The sequence below is a fragment of the Neovison vison genome, chromosome 1, assembly GCF_020171115.1.
Source record: "Neovison vison isolate M4711 chromosome 1, ASM_NN_V1, whole genome shotgun sequence".
Taxonomy (NCBI): Eukaryota; Metazoa; Chordata; class Mammalia; order Carnivora; family Mustelidae; genus Neogale; species Neogale vison.
This window is the reverse complement of record NC_058091.1, coordinates 192909095-192928307: the sequence shown is the minus strand read 5'-3', so window position 1 is coordinate 192928307 and position 19213 is coordinate 192909095. Positions and strand designations below refer to the sequence as shown.

General features: G+C 35.8%; 1 long non-coding RNA gene across 1 annotated transcript in view; it reads left to right on the top strand.

Moving 5' to 3' along the window:
• Window positions 1–9427: 9427 nt before the first annotated feature.
• Window positions 9428–19213, top strand: part of LOC122917265 — a 146475-nt gene continuing 136689 nt past the window's right edge. Inside the window, exon 1 of the long non-coding RNA XR_006386370.1 lies at window positions 9428–9486. This is a non-coding gene — a long non-coding RNA (uncharacterized LOC122917265). The remainder of the gene's footprint in view (window positions 9487–19213) is intronic.

Below are 19213 nucleotides of genomic sequence, written 5' to 3'. Positions count from 1 at the left end.
CCTAATATGCCAATGCCAGAATTTCACCATCATTGCCATTATAAATAAAATTGTAATTAATAAGAAGTTTTGTTTTTGAGCAACAGAAATCCAGCTCAGATCAGTTTAGGCAAAAAGTTGACCCAGCATATTTGATTTGTTAAGTATTAGTGTATCTCCTATGGTTCAAGGATGACTTCTACCAGTAAACCATGGGAATTGTACAGACCTGTAAGGGTCTCATGAGTCACTGGAACCAGAGTTTAATTCCTTTCAGGCTTATCTTTCACTCCCAGTGATGTGACTTATAGTATGAAATATGTATTTGGTCTTCATCCCTGTTTTTGGCACAAAGCTCCTAAGCCCCTCCGAATAGGACTATAAAGATGTTTTGTTATGTTAATGAGTGACTTTAGGATCCACCCAAGTGTGGGGGCTGGTTGTCAAGAGAAGAAACTACCAGGTGATTAGAAGGTGGGAACTTTCCGTTCCATCTCCAGCATCTGGAGAGGGTACTGAGAAAAGCATTCACACAGAAGAAGACCAAATGTGAACACGCAAAAAATACTTTTTATTTAAATCAATACAATTTTTAACCTAAAAGTTCATTTAATGATTATCATGTTTAAATTTAGCATTTGGTGGGAGTTCACAATGATATTCATTACCCTTTCCCTGAGTGCATAACTGCCTTCATTTTACCAGGCTTCTATTTCATTACAGGAGAACAATGATCTTTTGAGGAAAGAACCCAAATCCAAAATATCAAATACAGAGTTATAAAACTGAGATTATCAAAAAAAGAAAAAGACATTTCTTTGACAAGAGTACAGGCAATATTGCCAAAATAAATATTCTTTACTGAGAAATGACAATGTTGGTGTTTCATTTCCTATTTTCTTTCATGCCCTTATGCTTCTGTCCTCTTCTAGACTTTTTTTTTTTTTTTTTTTTTGGTAGATATGTGGTCATATATTTCTATTAAGACATTGCTAGGATGCCTCGGTGGCTCACTCTGCCTTTGGCTCAGGTCATGATCCCAGGATCCTGGGATCAAGTCCCACATTGGGCTTCTTGCTCAGCAGGGAGCCTGCTTCACCCTCTGCCTGCCCCTCTCTGCTTGTGCTCTCTCTCTCTCTCTGACAAATAAATAAGTAAAGTCTTAAAAAAAAAAAAAAGGATATTGCCATCTTTCTTTGAATTATTGTGTACTCCTTTTTTTTTTTTTTTCCCTCCTACTGGTTTTCTTTTATGCCATAGTTTTTAAATACTCTCACCAATATGGTTCTTTGACTGTCTTTTGCTTCTCTTGTTAGCGCTCAGACTATAAAAGAGCTTGCTTTTTGTCTACCTCTTTTGCTGATGATGCTGCCCATCACAGTTGCTACTTCATCAATTTCCTGGTCCATCCCTTAGACTCAGCATTTGACCTTTTCACCAATTAGCATCAGTAATACAGAAAATATATATGTAAATGTATTTCTCAGGATATCCTATGTGCCAAGACAGGGACTATATGCACTTGATTCTTTTTTTTTTTTTTTATGCACTTGATTCTTATAAAAGGACTAGTTTCCCAGTGAAGCTGCTCAAAGAGTTGTCCCTCAAATATGTGATCAAGCAGACTATATATGATATAGTTTGTTTCTTGCCTTTGAAGACTGTTGTTCACCATTGATGATGCAAATAGGAAATATAAAAGTAAATTATATTTGGGATATAAAATCATAACATCGGGACTTAACTCTTCAATGTGCTTACTGTCCCCAAACAAAAAATGGGGAGCATTCCCAGATTTAGCTATTAGAATCTTAAGTAAAATATAATTCAGGCAGAGTAACAGTTGGAATCACATTCATTACATTTAGAGATTTTATTATTTTATTTTATTGTATTTCTTTTGCAGTTCATTCATATGGTCAGAAAAATTGAAAGGAGGCATCCTATGTGAAAGGACTCACCCCTGAGAATTTTGGTTTTCTTGTACTGTGTTCCCAAATGCAGGTAGCATTTTGCAAAAAAGTAAGCTAAGTCAATACCAAGAAGAAAGGAAGTCTGAAAAGAAGGTAAACTTATTCATACAGAGAGACTTCATGAAGAATTTTTGAGCCTAAGAAGACTCCCATGACCAATAGATTCAATGCTTTGATTTTGCATATGACGAAAAGAAGACCCAGAGTTGTTGAATAATAATTAGAAATGTTACATTTAACTGCTTCAGTATCCAAATTCTATGATAGCTCCCTTTATCCTACCTTGGGTTTAGAATTGATTCCTGAAAGGCCCTCAGAGCTGACCATGGTTCCACAATCTGGTTGCATGTTAGAACCACCTATCAGCCAGCCCTACTCCTGGAAATTGTGGAGTAAGACCACTATAGCCATGTATTTCAAAAGCTCTTGGTGTTTCTTGAGAATTTAGGGAGAGTTAAGTTTCATTAGTCAAAGGACTGAAGCCTTTTTATACCGAAACTGTCATAATTTAGAATTAGTGGTCTGTCAGCTCAAGGTGGATAGTGTTTCATAATTTCCATAATCTTTAATATACAATATTTTTGGTATGTAGAAACCACTCATTCATCTAGATTTACTGGCTTTTACTTTTTAAAATCTCCCTCTAAAATCAACTATCCGTTTGGCTCATTTATTTACATCAGATTCTTATATACGGGATGAAATTGAAAATGTTTATAAGCTGATAAAATTCTATGGTGAGGCAGGAAGGAGCAATCCCACACAAACAGCTTTCTGCCTCTGTTCATAAGTAACACAACTTTTTCTTCCTATAGATTACAAAGATATATCAAAACAATTTGCCAATAAAGTGCACCTGAATGATATAATGTTGGCATATGGCCAATTGTATTGAGAAACTAAATTTGGTTGAGGAAATTATTATTTCCCAACCTTGAAACCTTTACAGACCATTGAACACTAAAATAGGGCCATATTTCTTTAAAATAGCTAACAACAGTAGGTAAAGTTAAATAATATATCCTCCATCAGCTCAAGGAAAAATAAGTCTACTTTGTCAATTCACCTCAAGGAAATAGTTTAATTATGTTTCTAGTATACCTGTCTTTTTAAAGCTTATCATACCTGAAAGAAACTAGCTGTAAAGCCCAAAACTAAATATCTTCTTGGAGTCCTAAAATGTGTAAACATGGATATAGGATCAGTGAGATATCTTTGCTGATCCACATTCTTTCCCCGAAAGCACAAAATAGTGTCCGTATATCCCAAACTTCGGTAAACTTTTCAATCAAGATCTATTTTCAAACAATAAAACACACACATCTTGTGTTCAGTTTGATGAAATTGACCATTCCATAGCCCTATCTAACTATCATGCAGCGCAAATTTTAAACATTATAAGCTATTTGCATCATCCCATAATTTTCTTTAATGTACCTTTATCATTATGTTCCCCACCCCAATGTACCCAGTAGTGGGAACTTTCTAACCTCTATCAGCAATAATTAATTTTATTTGTTTTCTCATGTTTGACTTCTTTCATTCAGATTTATACCTTATGGTCTTCTGGTTCAGTAATCAGAAACTCATTCTTTTATATTGCTCAATAGTATATCATTGTATGACTGAACCGTATGTATTTATCCATTCTCCCGTTAACGGACAGTTGTTTTGTTCTACTCTGTCTTTGTTTTTGCAGTTGCTAGTTCTAATGAATTTTGCTGCTATCAATATACTTGTACAAGCCTTTTTACAAGCATGTATTTTCACGGGGATTAATTGTGGAGTGCAGTGTAAATATATGTCCAGAAGAAACTGCCAAAGCCTTCTCCAAAGTGTAGTTAGTGCCCCTTTCACATTCTCCACTGTGATCTGTGAGGATTCCATTTGCCTTACGCGCTCACTAACACTTAGTTTTGTAAATCTTTTTGATTATAGCCCTTGTGCTTGGTGTCACAACAGGGAATGTGACTACGTGCTGTCTTCATTCATGCATTTTTGTGCAGTTATTTCCCTGCAGCTTTGTCTTTGGAACCGGAACACATTGGAATATAATGTCCTTACTAAATAAATTATTACATAAATACAAATCATTACTTCTGGTAGGAGAGATTGAGATATTTTTGTGCACAGCTCTTGTTTTCAAAATTTCTTCAACTAAATGAGTGGGATAGGAATATGTGTGACTTGGTCACGTGGATGTGTTTTTCTTCTCTACTAGTCTGCTGCTCTTATTTAGCTACTGCAATGGCTATCATGAACTGCAGTGTTAAAACGAGCCCACATTTTCAGAACGTAAATATATATTTTGAAATATTTCTTTGCTCTTACCACACAGGACACTAACTCACTAATAATAATGACTGAAGCAAATTACTGTCAAAGCCTGTTCAGCTCCCTTCGCAGGTACAATTTTGCTCTTAGCAGAATTCACAAGTGTGCTATAAAAGACTTTTCCCTTTGTGCGCTGATATTTCTTTACTCCACCTTCTGTCTCCAGCTGTAACATTTTCTTAATGACCTCAACTGGGGAATACTTGCTTTGGGAAGCTGTTTTTCTCTGCATGCTCAGTGGGTTCTGTATTTAACATTTTGTCCTTTCCCACTAGTTCCAGGATCTACTTATACATTTTCTTTTTACCCAGTTCTCTAAGGTATAGGAATAAGCCAATTCCAGGAAATACCCTTTGTCTAGTCACTCCTTCTGCGAATAAATCCTGGGTCACAGATTTTCCATTTTTGCTTGACTGGAGTTAAAAATGTAGAGGGCTTTTTTGGTTTGTCTTTTATTTTGGTATTTCATTCTCTCTTTTTTTCTTTCTTGTTGTCTTTCTTTCTTTTTGTCTGTATATCCTTCCTTCCCCATTTCCTTTCTTTTTTTCCTTTCTTCCTGAAGCCTGGGTTCTGTTTTTCTGCTTACCCAAGTTATGAATGGTTAGCAGGATGACCTTGATATGTCTTCATCAGAGCACTGTTCCCATCTAGAGATTTTCCACATATAGTGGAGTGTCCTTCTTGCTAAAAATGATTTTACATATCACACTAACCATTGTACTCACTGTATAGAAGAAGACTAGAATCATTGTGACTACTATGAACCACTTAAACTAATGTTCAGCTGAGACTACCCTCATGCACCTAACACAGGAAAACTCTTGAAGTTTATGATGCTATCAGTTCCTATACAAGTTACCCCTTAGGACTTATTCTCTCTTTGTAAGTATGATGGCATGAACAGATTCAAATCTGCTTTCCATGAAAATTTACTTTCTTTGCTTTTCAACCTTATTGAAATGTAGACATGGAAACAAGCACAAATCACAAGTGTATGGCTCAAAAAAGTAAACACAATTGTGTAACTGCCAACAAAACGATGAAATTGAATATTCTCGTAACACTAATAGTATTGCCTCTATGCCTATAGGTCACAATTCCCCCCAAAGATAATCCCAAACTGACTGGAACACTAACCATCAGATTTGCCTCTTTTTTGAACTTTGAATAAATAAAAGAAATCTTTCCATGTCAGCCACCCTTTAGTCAATACTGTTTTGGAAGTTAAATCATGTTGTTGGTAGAGCAATAACTAGTTAATCCTCAGTGCTGTATAGCAGAGGTCAGCAAACCTTTTCTGTAAAGACCAGATACTAACATTTTTATGTTTTGCAAGCTTTGCAGGTTCTGTTGTAATTGTTCAACTTTACATTTGTAGCACAACAGTAGCCTTAGACCATTTGTAAATGGAAGGGTGTGCTATGATCTGGTAAAACTTTATTTACAAAAACAAGGAGGGGGATGATTGGACCAACTAGTTTTAAAATTTGTTGACTGGCCAGTCTCCTTGAAGGCCTGTTGTGTGACCTGCCAGGGCAATCACGTGGCTGAATGATGAGATCTGTAGCTCAGGAGTGAGGCAGGCAACCCAGACAGGGACCAAAGAGAAAGAAGTCATTCCTTCGAGGTTTTGAGCTTGCCAGCACCTGGGTTGATTTTGAAGGCTGCTCAGAAAGTGACATCCACTAATTGAGGCCACTGCCCACTTTTAAGTACCCAATTAAATATGGAAATATGGCAGAGAAACATACCTATTTGATGACTTAAATCACTTCCAATAAACTTCCCACTTTCCTAGGTCACTCTAATACAGACTTTCAATTTTTCTTCAAAGTCTAACAGTTTTTTGTTTTAAGTATAGTTTTACTTCATTTCTCAGGGGAAATTCCTGGGCCTTTTTATGGTTACATATTATTTTAAAATTCACTTCAAGTTAGAATAATCTAAGTAGACTTCAGTCAGAGCTATTTTTCTAAAGTTTTTTTTTTTTCCAAAATGATTTGAAAATGTCTGTATTAGAAAGATCAAAACCTTGAATGAATATTTATCCATTTTTGTAGTTACTTTTTAAGTACATCAAAGTATTGAATGACATGTAAAAAACACTAAGCAGAATTCATCATTATTATCTTTCTGTTTTGTGAATAAATTAGCAAGAGAATTATTCAAATTAAGTTTCATGAATTAATATCAAAGAACTACTCTGTTCCTAACAATAGGTTAATAAATTACAGAGTAAGTTACAGAAGCCTTGCTTTTAAATAATTGGTATCATCTGCTGTATTCTTAGACATAGACATAGTTTATTCTGTGAATATATTTCCTTAGAAATCTACCAAATCAAATAGAACAATTTTGCTTATATTATTTTGTATTATATAATAAACTATTTTCAAATGTTCACATCATATAAATAAATATTAATAAGTTATGGGTTACCATCAGTTGGCAAAATAAAATATGTTAAATGTTGTAAAAGGTAGGCAGTACAGTTAATATCACTGAAAGCAGGCCACAAAAATCCACTACTCTAAAAGCTATAATTTATAAGATATTTGAAGAAATATAATTTTTCAATGTAATTGTATTTGTCAGTGAATATCATATGCCTTATTTACCTGTTACTGTAATCTCCTAAAGTACTAGGATAATTTTTATCATCATAAATAGCTTAATAAACTTAACTTAGACATATTCATAGAATTCAGTTCTTAAGTAAAACTTCTTAAAAATCATGGAATAAATCTCAGTATCAACTAGACTTTACCATTTAAGTCAGTTTCCTACTAAAAGACTGAACTGATACTGCTTTACTATTTATGCCATTTTAATTCTTTCTTAGTTGCTTTGGTTCCCAACATTATTCCTAAAGGGATATTAGACCTGGTGTTTTGAAAGTGTTTAGTTCTTCACAAGTGCTTGTAACTGCAATACAGAAAAAAATCTAAAATTGAGGATTACTCTGGTAGATCAGTGTCCAAGAACCTCACCTTGATTGCTGAGGTACAGAAGAATACAGTGTACTAGGAATGGTACACTGGAGGTGTCCCTAGACTTGCTTTTGCTGCTAAAGGAGCCTCAGAGCATTTAGGAAAGGCCACTGACCACCGCGCCACCCATCAAAATTTAGTTTTAAATGAATATTATTTCAATGCGTTTTGATAAAATATTCCATAGTGACTGAGTCAGATTTCTATCCTAAAATGTAATTTGGAATGCAACTGGCAAAATAAATAAATAAATTTTTAAAATCAATGCAGTAGAGTCCAAATTGTGATGTGAAAATTTGTTATTAAATATAACTTGTGCCCTGGGGTACCTGGATGGCTCAGTCAGTTAAGTATCCAAGGCCCTTGGTTTTGGCTTAGGTCATGATCTCAGGGTCCTAGGATGGAGCCCCATTGAGCTCCATGCTCATCTCAGAGTCTGCTTAAGACTCTTTCCTCTTATTCCACCTCTGCCCTGCTCAAGTGCCTGCACATATGCACACTCTCTCTCAAATAAATAAATAAAATTTTAAATATATATATATGTTTATATTTTGTGCCTGATGATTATCCAGAATGACTTACCCTGCTTTCTTTGGACAATCTGCTAATATAGATATGCAGATATAGACATCTCCCAGTGGCCACAACAGAGCCTGTATAAAATGAAGAAAGAAATATTAGGTGTTGAGCCTATAAGATTCGAAATATTAAGCCCTAGGCATTCAAAAAATGAAGAAACAAGGTAGAAATTATCAAGGTAACTTGGATTTGACAATTGTAATAGGTCCAAAATTACTCACAAATCTTCTTTCTATATTTTTCTTGTTTTAATTATGGTTCTATAAATTGTGATTGCTACAACCCATATAAATTGCTAAAATTAAGAAATTAAATGTTATTTTTAGAGCACTTTGGGGTTAAAAAAGATCTTGAACATTTTAAGACTTTATATTTTATTTGATGGATTTTTAACTTATTTTAAAAGTTTCCTCAACATTTTAATACAGAATTTGTCATTCTGGTGATGTTCAAAGGGAAAAAAATAATCAGTGTGACAGTCTGAAAGACAACTAATTAAATGTTAATAATAACTATTAACTGAACGTCTACTAATATCACCTATAGTGATATAGACCAAAGGGCTAACCCTTTGGCTTCAGCTAGTAGGAAAGTATAGTGGGAATGAAATTAAATTTGCTTGTTTCTTAACTTAAGCTTTTAATTCATTAACCAAATAGTGCTTTGCTATTTTTTTCCCAGATAAATTACTCAAACCATAGTTTTTGAACTATATTTGGACATAAAGTTAAGCATGAACTGATATGTGAAAGAAATGCAGACAATATGAGGCAACATACACACACACACACACACACACAATCCCCAAAAATGAAAGTGTATTTTAAGACATTCATGCTACCTTCTTTCTAAATCCAGTTAATACAATGAACATCCTGTATTTTCACTTCTCAACTATTTCAGGGTGTAGGTTTAATATATACCCGATCCACTAGATAAACACTTGTAAAAGTTATGAATTCTTATGTTTTATTCAATGAATAAGATATTGAAAGATTAGGAGTGAGCAACATCTTACCAATCTGAAATGATAATGCTCACTTTGGTGATGAAAATTTGAGGTTACTTGAGCTCAGAAAAACAGCATTTTTACCACAAAAATTCATGAAAGTGTTCTTGGCTAACACATCATAACAACACAAGTTGGCTCTAAGCAGAGATAACTTGCATGGGTTCATTCAAGCTTTTCAATATTTTCTGTAATTTGAGTAAATACATGTCTAATAAAAGGTGTGTGTGTAAATATGGAGTTTAATTTCATATTGCACTGCTCAATTGACTTTGAGTGTTCATGTGATCACTGGCTCAGGAATTTCTGGTTAGCTCATTTGAGAGCTTTTGACCTATGAAATTTATTAAAGAAAAATTCGATCATGTGGCCCAAAGTGGCAGATTTAATTAATGTTCTTACAGTCATCATTGGCTTAATCACATTTATAATTTAATTTTAAAAAGTCTTATGTCAGCTTTCATCAAGGTGTTTAGAGTTATAACACAGAGATAGTCATTCATGCAGTGTTTGGTGAGTAATCTTTAACAAGCTCACTTTTTCCTTTTCCTTTTCCTTTTCAGATTTCCATTAGACATTAGGGATTTCTTTGAAGAACAGAAAGCAAACATCACTTGTAAAGGTAATAATGAGAAATACATGTATTCTTTATTTTTGCACCCTATTTTATGTCAGACAAATCTATCCTTGATGAATAAGTAAACACATAAATACATAAATGAACTTGCATATATGCATATGCATATATACTTGCATATATAGATTTATACATATATGTATATATGTATAAATACATAAATGAACTTAAATATCTATTTATAAAATATATAAATATATTTTTATATAAATATATATAAATAAATATATATTTAATTAACCAAAAAACCCAAAAATATAAGGAAATTATAGTGCCATTCATCTAGTGTTAGAAACTCTGTATCTAACTATACAGATATTCTGTATCTGTGTCTAAGGACCTATGGTTAATATACATTATGTTTAATTCTCAATAGCAACTCCTCAAGTTTCATGAGAAATTTCTCATTACATCTAAGAAAACTACTCGGGCAATTAACAGAAACTTATTTGAACCCACAGAGTGAACACTGAGAAGAGGACTGATTAAACCCAAGTCCTTTGACCCCATATCCCATTTGTCCCCATATGTTAGGTTGATATCAGGTGATAAACATTAAAGGCAACTGATTAAGTTTTACATGTTTTTTTTTCCCCCCATTGGAACAAGATTTCCAAGGTCCAGTATGCATTCACAGAAATTATAAATTGAGTTTGCTTCATGACATAGGGACTGTACCCCAGCACTCTTTTCCTTAGCAGCATGGAAATTATGCATATTTACTGGGACCCTCAAAATTGTTAGTGTCAAGACTCTTCATTTGACTGTAAGTCACAAAATGAAAAGTCTTCTTCTTCGTCTTTTTTTTTTTAATTTCCGTTTACATTACATAAAACTAATACTCTCCTCTCAGTTGGCCTTGATATGGAAACAAATATATATTAACAAATGCCTTTTCCCTTTTCTACCTTCTAATATTTCTGCTCATTTGATTTCTACTCTTCTGATTTGAACTTTGCAAACAGGGTTTGAGCCTTTTGTACTGTAGGACTGGGAGAAAAATGAAAAGAGAAATATGAAAAAGTGCTAGTGTATTCTATAGAGAAAAGCTGAGTGAGCAGAAGAAGAGCTAGAAAATGTTGGCATAGACAGGTGCAGTTAGCATGAGGTAGAATGGAGTGAGATTAAAGTGTTGAGGTGTTTGTGAGAACACAGTCTGGGACATAGATTTATTAGATATTGAACAGGAAAATCTTTTTTTTTTTTTTTTAAAGATTTTATGTATTTATTTGACAGAGAGAAATCACAAGTAGGCAGAGAGGCAGGCAGAGAGAGAGAGGGAAGCAGGCTCCCTGTTGAGCAAGAGCCCGATGTGGGACTCGATCCCAGGACCCTGAGATCATGACCTGAGCCGAAGGCAGCGGCTTAACCCACTGAGCCACCCAGGCGCCCCGGGCAGGAAAATCTTAAATATTTGGAAGGAGAAACAGAATTTGTGAGTTAAGAAGAAAGGATTTTTATAGGTGGAGCCATGGAGTGTATGTTTGGCTCTCCGGGTCACAGAGCTCTTGCACAGCTCTTTGTTTGATATGCCAAGGAAGCATTCATTGTCCTGGTGGCAATGCTTACTCTCTCTTTGCATATCTGACCTTGTCAGCCATTACTGAGAGAGCTGTTTAACAAGTCTGCTTTGTAGCATCTCTGTCAGGGAGCAGAGGATGCCTACATCTCAAAGCTCGAAACAGAACGAGGTTATCATGACTGCCAATTGTCTAGCATATAAAGGATGGAAACAAGTTACTACTTCACAGACAGAGAAAAAAGCGGTGATTGAGTTTGTTTGATCCCCTAAAAATCAGTGCTGTGGGTGGGGAGTCATCGAATTTTTTGAATCACTACTTCAATTCCTAACTGTAGAAGGAGATTGACCTCATCAGCAGAGAACTGAAATACCTTTGTAGTTCAGATCTGATGATCTGTTACTCAGATAATATCTGCTAAAATTAAGAAATTAAATATTCCCCTATTTAGAACACTTTGCAGTCAAAAAAGTTTTTCAGCACTTCGAGAATCTATATTTTATCGGATGGACTGTTAATTTTTTTATTTCCTATAACTTTTCAACAAATAATGTTCTCAGAAAAGGATGTCCAATATTAGAAGATAATATGACATTTTCAAAGTCAACTAATTAAGCAATAATTAATGATATATATTAATTTTTTTTGAATTAAGTGACTTTATTAAATATTTCTTTTCTCTAGGAGATCCAAAACATTTTATTTACTGACTTGTTTAAGAACATACTTAATAGTTAATGTGTATCATAACAAGGAGAAGTGTTTTCCACTTTTAAAAATTGCCCTAAAATAACCCTTTAGTCCTTACCAGCATATTTTGTTAGCTCATTTAAAGTCAAAGTCATTAACTTAGGGGACCTTGATTCAGAATTGTAGCCTTAGACAGTACATCTGACATAGAACAGCTGGAGGACAGTGCCACTGTCTTAGGAATAATTCAAGCAGTCAGGGATGCAAAATACCAGAGATGTAACACTTGCTTTGTCTAATCCAGTGTGACCTACACATTCCATCACATAAATGATCAACAAAATATAACATTTAGTTCTTTTCAAAGGAGACAAACAGAAATAGATGTTGAACCCCTCAATAAAATGGGGGAATCATATTAGCCTCATTCTCAAGAATGCTAAGAGTAAACTATAATACAATCTTTCATAAAACATTTGGAGAAGCACACACCTTATGGAAATGGTTGATAGCAATAATTCTGTTTTTGGTGAAAGCAATATAAAATGCAGAAAACAGAACCATGCTTTTAGTGCATTAAAGTAACATGAACATTGTGGTTCATTGGATGTCCTATATTCAGCAAATTAATTGGAACAAACTACTTCAGGAAAAAAATAGTATGCTGAAAATAATTTTATTTCCTTTTAGTTCTGCTTCAAAGACACACACTGATAAAAAGGTGTTCCAAAAGCAAGGTGGTTAATTATAGGGGTTGTTCTGCTCTGAGATCACATTTAAATGCAATTACTCTAAAAGCAAGATGGATAGTTACTTCAGTTGCCCAGTTCTAAAGCTACATCAACAGGAAGGTTTTATGAGTATTAAATGGATTGTGACTTCACTGTTTTCTCTAATTATTTTGTTTATTTGGGAAAGGAAAGTAATAGTCATAAAATTGAATGTCTAATCACATTGGCTTAACTGACAAACTGCTCCTAAACCATTTTGTAGACTAAAACAATTTTACAAATGTACTTGGTCCATATATATATATATATATATATATATATATATATAATTGTATTTGGGACTTTAGTACCATTCTAAAGCAAAAGAAGGTTGTCATTTGGAAAAAAAAAAAAAAGGCGGGGGAGCTGGGGGAAATATTGTTAGAGCAAGTCCATTGTCAAAGAGTTTATTATGGCCTGTGACAGACCACACTGAACTCATGAAGTAGTACGTCATACTTGAGTGGGAAATCTCTCTCACCTGCCTGGAAGCGTCATAAGATATTTACCAAAAAAATTCAGAATTTCAGAATGCTTTCTTCATGACATGCGACAAGTCAGCATACGGAAAAATATGTCACGTTATAAAAAAAGTCAGTAATCTGCCTCTCATGTCATAAAATCTAAGAAAAATGTCAAATGAGCAAACACTTCCACATCAGTAAGAAAGTGTCTTCCCACAACTTGGACTCCACAATTTCTAATTATTTTACTATATTTTACTATTCATTGTAACCTTTACATTTCTTTCTATTTCTTTCATTCTTTCTTTCTTTTTTAACATCTATTGTATCTGTTTGGTGGATATGTGATGTTAAATGGTTTGCTGCTGCCCTTGGCGATACCATGGTCAGTGACATCGGTCAATAGCTTGATAACTGTCATGGTGGAGTCTTTACATCACAAAAATTAACAAATGGTACAAATCAGGGCCTCAATTATTGCATTGCTGGTTGTTCGAAGTGACAATAATGCACACTAAGTTTTTTTTTTTTAAAGATTTTATTTTATTTATTTGACAAAGAGAGATCACAAGTAGGCAGAGAGGCAGGCAAAGAGAGAAGAGGAAGCAGGCTCCCCGCTGAGCAGAGAGCCTGATGCGTGGCTCAATCCCAGGACCCTGGGATCATGACCTGAGCTGAAGACAGAGGCTTTAATCCACTGAGCCACCCAGGTGCCCCTACACTAAACTTTTAAGTGTGTCATGTCTCTATTCATTGTGAGTAGCACAAAATTTTAAGAAAATGTTCTTCCAGTGTTCAAAAACTATCATTTAATTCAGCAAAGAAGTTGTTCATATTATTGACAAGAGTGAAGTTCTGACATATGTTTTTTGTTACAATTTGTCTTACTCATAACGTAAAAATATCAACAAACATTTGTGTTGGAATTAGAGCTGTTCATCAGTTGCAATCATAATTTGGCTGCAGATATGACAGTTTGGCAAAAAGCAATGATGGTATTCAGTGAGAATAAACTGGCTGTGAGCAATTTGTTGTTTGGCATAGTTCACTATTAAAACACTTATTTAAAAACTGTATTTTACATATTTTTATGTCAGTACAATTTATAAAACAATTTGTGTATATATATATAATTTTTAAAAGATGATTGTTAAACTTTATCAGCATGTTGATTCAAATGCAACTATATTAATATTACATAAGATGGGAAAAGATAAAATTCTCAGTTAAAAGACAAGGATGCTCAGTGCTTATTAAAAAGATGCAGAACCTACTATATGTTTCTTTTAAGAGATTCATCTTACACATGGGGATACAAAAATATTGAAAGGAGAAATATGTAAATTTACAAGCATCCCTTAATCAAAATAGTATCAGACAGAATAGACTTGAATGCAAGAATTGTTATTTGAGAAAAAGGAGAACTTCATAATGTGAAGATAATCCACCATCCTGAATTTAAAGGCAAAATCAATGTGCAACAAATAATATTCTCAAAATATTTTTAGAAACGGGCAAAATTAATTTTAATTTTTATTTTTTAAAAGATTTTTATTTATTTATTTGACAGACAGATATCACTAGTAGGTGGAGGGGCAGGCAGAGAGGGGAAGCAGTCTCCCCGCTGAGCAGAGAGCCCGATTTGGGGCTCGATCCCAGGACCCAGAGATCATGACCTGAGCTGAAGGCAGAGGCTTCAACCCACTGAGTCACCCAGGTGCCCCGGCAAAATTAATTTTTTAAAAAACTTTTAAATTAAAAAAATTAAAAACAACAACAACAACAAAAAAATCCCTAGCAAATTCTCAAAAATAAAAGACTATTTTAAGACAGTGTTCTCAAAACTTTTATAAAAAGAAGAAGAAAAATCAGTAAGGATATGAGATTTGCACAGTACAGAGGCAGAACTGACACAACAGCTAGAGAACAGTGAATTTATCAGTAACACAAAAACCTTATTTGGGTACACAGGTGACTTTTACCATAATTTACTATAGCCTTAAGCCATAAAGAAAGCCTTTTCAAGACTATATCAAAGGTGGATCCCTTCCATGCCTCTAGGCCTACCTCAGTTCTGCCAAGAAAGAATTCAGAGCCAAACTCTCAAGAATTTAATAGCAGTTAAAGAGAAAAGACTCTCAAGACAGGGAATTAGCCAGGCCTGGAGGCAGCAAGTACACTGGGATTAAGGGTATGTTCTCCTTTTATCTGTATTTAGCTGGAAGGTTTACAGTTGGGGCAGTCTTTGAGGGTTCTCTGATCACCTGGCAGTGTCTTTCTATAGGTTGGCAGGGGAGATTAGGACCATATATGGTCTTTAGCAGAAATGTCTTGGCACCTATCTCTCTCAAGGGGGTCGTAATCACAGTGTAAATGTATTATAATGAAACCTTATGTTACTTTAGGACAGTGAACATAAGGAAGAGCACAGGCTCCTGTGCCCCAGGGCTCCCCCGAGTCCACTGCTGGTTGAAGCTTCCCCTTTGCAGTATTGGGGAGATGGGGGTGGTTGGCGATTTCTGGATTTTTCTTTTTTTTTAATAGTTGGAGAATCTTGTTCATACCTAGCTAACTGCCTACTCTGTCAAAAGTGTATTTATAGAACATGTTGTTTGATACCAATGGAATTAGTGTATATCTTTATAAAAAAGACTTTTAGGAAATTATCAAATACTGGGAATTACAAGAAAAATACGATTACATAATATTCGAATTAAAAAGAACATGGAGGCACCTGGGTGGGTCAGTGGGTTAAGCCTCTGCCTTTAGCTCAGGTCATGATCCCAGGGTCCTGGGATCGAGTCCCATATCGGGCTCTCTGCTCAGCAGAAAGCCTGTTTCCCCCTCTCTCTGTACCTGCCTCTCTACCTACTTGTGATCTCTCTGTGTGTCAAATAAATAAATAAAATCTTTAAAAAAAAGAACATGGAAATGAATTTTGAGTTGTGAACTGCTCTGCAAAATGCTGTGTTGGAAAGAAACAAATAAGTTAACAAACAGACTTTTATGAAAGAATACCATAGACTGGGTGGCTTATAAACAAGAGAATTTTATTTCTCACAGTTCTAGAGGCCGGAAGTCTAAGCTGGTGGCACTGGCAGATTCAGTATCGAGTGAGAGCATCCTCCTTATTAGATGGCCATTTCCTTACTATAACCTTACAAGTGGAAGGGATTAGCTAGCTCTCTCGGGTCTCTTTTGTAAGGATATTAATTTCATGGGCAGAGTCCTAATGATTGAGGTCTCTTGGCCTCATCACCTCCTGAAGGCCCCACCTCCAGATACTGAAAAGGTGTTTTCTCCTTTGGTGCCTGAGGTTCTTGGTCATGCGGCTTCAAAAAATGAAGAGTGGTGGGCAACAAAGTAGCAAAGTTTATTGAGCAATACTAAAGTGATGGTACAAAGCTACCAAAGAGAGAGGAGACCCAGGAGGGTTACCACCAGAGTTTCTAAATCGGGGAGCGGGGCCGGTTTCATGGGCTTATTGGCAGGACTGTTTTAATCTGATTAACCCTCCTTGCACCCCCACAGCCAATCAAGTTTGTCATCTACACATGGGAGAGGGTGGAGGGCTCCTCCCAGGGTGGTATAAAATCCTTTTAAGTGTGGTTTCCTTTAGGCTAGAGGGGGCCCTTGTCCCTGTCTGCCGCTCTTCCAACTATCTTTCACCAATACTGTCACTTCGGGTTAGGATTTCAGCACATGAATTCTGGACAGATCCAGACATTGAGATCATAGCACAACCCTGCCTCCAAAGACACGGATACCTGCCCCTGTTACCAACATCCCTCACAACTGATGAGCCTACGTTTGTACATCTTTGTCACCCGAATCCAAATGATAACTGAAGATGAAAAAATGACCAAATATATCCTTTCTGTGGGGCAGTAAGGAGATTTAAAAAGTGGTCTATAGGGGTGCCTGGGTGGCTCAGTGGGGTAAAGCCTCTGCCTTCGGCTCAGGTCATGATCCCAGGGTCCTGGGATCGAGCCCTGCATTGGGCTCTCTGCTCTGCAGGGAGCCTGCTTCCTCCTCTCTCTTTGCCTGCCTCTCTGCCTTGTGATCTCGGTCTGTCAAATAAATAATTAAAATCTTAAAAAAAAAAAAATAAATAGAGGTCTATGGATTTACCTACACTACAAACACCCACGCATTTATATTATATATGTTTAAGTATATGCATATGTATTATGGACTTTTTTGTATATGGACAAAATTATAACACATACAGTGTTGTCACATTTTTAACAAGTCAGGTGAAAATAATGGATATAGTTTTATCTAATATTGTCAAAAATTATAAAGCAAAAACACGTGAAATAACTTAAAGACAAGAATGTAGTATTTGATGTGGGTATGAGCATAAAGAAATATGTAGGTGCAGATGCATCAACTATTGATAATCTTTTAAATTTGGCTCATAGTGACATCAGTGAAACTTCCCTAGAAGCCAAGGCATCATTTAAATATTAAAACACCCCCTGTTCTTATTTGCTTACAATAATAAAAGAATTTTTACTTGGCACCAACATAATTATATAGAAAAATAAAAACACAGGTACTGAAAACATGTGCCAAAACTCAGGTACAATAGTCCTCTAAAACATTTATCAAGTTCTTATACATTTTATTATATATTAAAAATGCAAAAATATTGAAAAATAATCTCACAAATGTCTCAGATCCCTATCATCTCAAATCCCTATAGTATAATTCTCTATTCTCCTTACCCCTTTGTGAGAAAAAGAAACATTTTAAATACAAACTCTTTTATGAAGAACCTAGCTTCCTCCTTATTGTTAACCTTAGGTAAAATTCTAGAAAAAAGTCTGACCAGTTTACAGAGATGTCTCATAATGTTATTCATGAAACTCTTTGTTTTTTGTTTTAAAAAAATGCCCCAAATTGTCTTTAATGGTATATCTGTCCAAACTCCATACATTTTAGCACCTTGTGTTAATAAGAGAATCTTATTCTGTTATCTAGTGTCGCCCTCAACCCGCAAGGACGACAAGAAGCCCCGGTTCAGATGTATCTTCTCTCTCTTTATTTCCGCAAGTCTACACACTTATATACGTTTACATGACCAATCAGCGAGCAGGGTGACCAATAAGGGGCCAAGCAATGGGGAGAGCCAATGTGAGTCCTGTTACTATGCTGATTAAATTTGAAACAGCCAATGACTATGTCCTCCTTTAGGCGAGCTTCACCAGAATGTTCATTGTTTACTTGCAGAGTATTTTGCTGGCAGTGAGCCAAGCGCCATCTTGTAATGGTGGGGACTTTCCCAGCCGGAGGCGGTCCCCGACATCTCCCCCTTTTTTGTTTATGGCAGAGATCATGCCTGTCTTAGGTCGTCAGTAGCAGAAAACATCCTTACCCGTCATCAAACACAAGATATCGATAATCTCTGTCCTGTCTTAGGTTGGTATGTTTCTCTACTGATCTTACCCGTCTTTGACTACCGATCTAGCATGCTTAGCCATATCTGGGGAGATGTCCCAGCCTCTATTGACATAAGGGCTTGGACTATAGCTCGGCTCTGCCGTCGCTGCTGTGTTCTCCATTGGCGAACTTTTCTGAATAGAAGCAGAATGCCAATAAGAAGGAGGACAAGAAGACCAATTGTGCCAGCCCATTGTTTGGTAAACTGGAACATATTGCTGAATGTTTGAAACAGCTCTGGGAGGGAAGCTGGTTGCACACGTGTACTATTTACTCAAGTTATCTCATCCAGAAGGATTCACATGAAATTTTGAAAATCATCAGACCAAGCACCCTGCAAATACTGGGAGAGCTGTCGGGAGACATTCTGTAAGTCACTCATATTAGTATAGGCTATGGGAGTTACACAAATTGCCGGGAAGTGCTATACATCCCAGTCCCAATAGGGCCCCCAATATGTCCACTTGTTCTTGAACCAAATCCACTCTCTGGTTGACTATCAGGATTCCTGCTTGCAGATGTGCATTGATCTGAGTCTGTGTTTAAAGGGCAGCCGCCATTCCTTCTGCAAGGGTGTTCACAGCTTCCGCAGTGGGTATAGTTGCAGCAAGAGAGACTGCTCCTTCCGTGGCAGCTGCTGTAGATATAGCCAATGCTGTCACAACGGTGGCTGTGATACCAAAATCTCTCTTCTTTCTGGATAGCACCACCGATAACTTGTTCTCTGGAATGGAAACTGGGATAGGAACATGCGTAGGGATACGCATAATCACAGCCAGCTTGAAGGCTGTGACATTCCAGCACTAGGAAAGATAGCAATTCT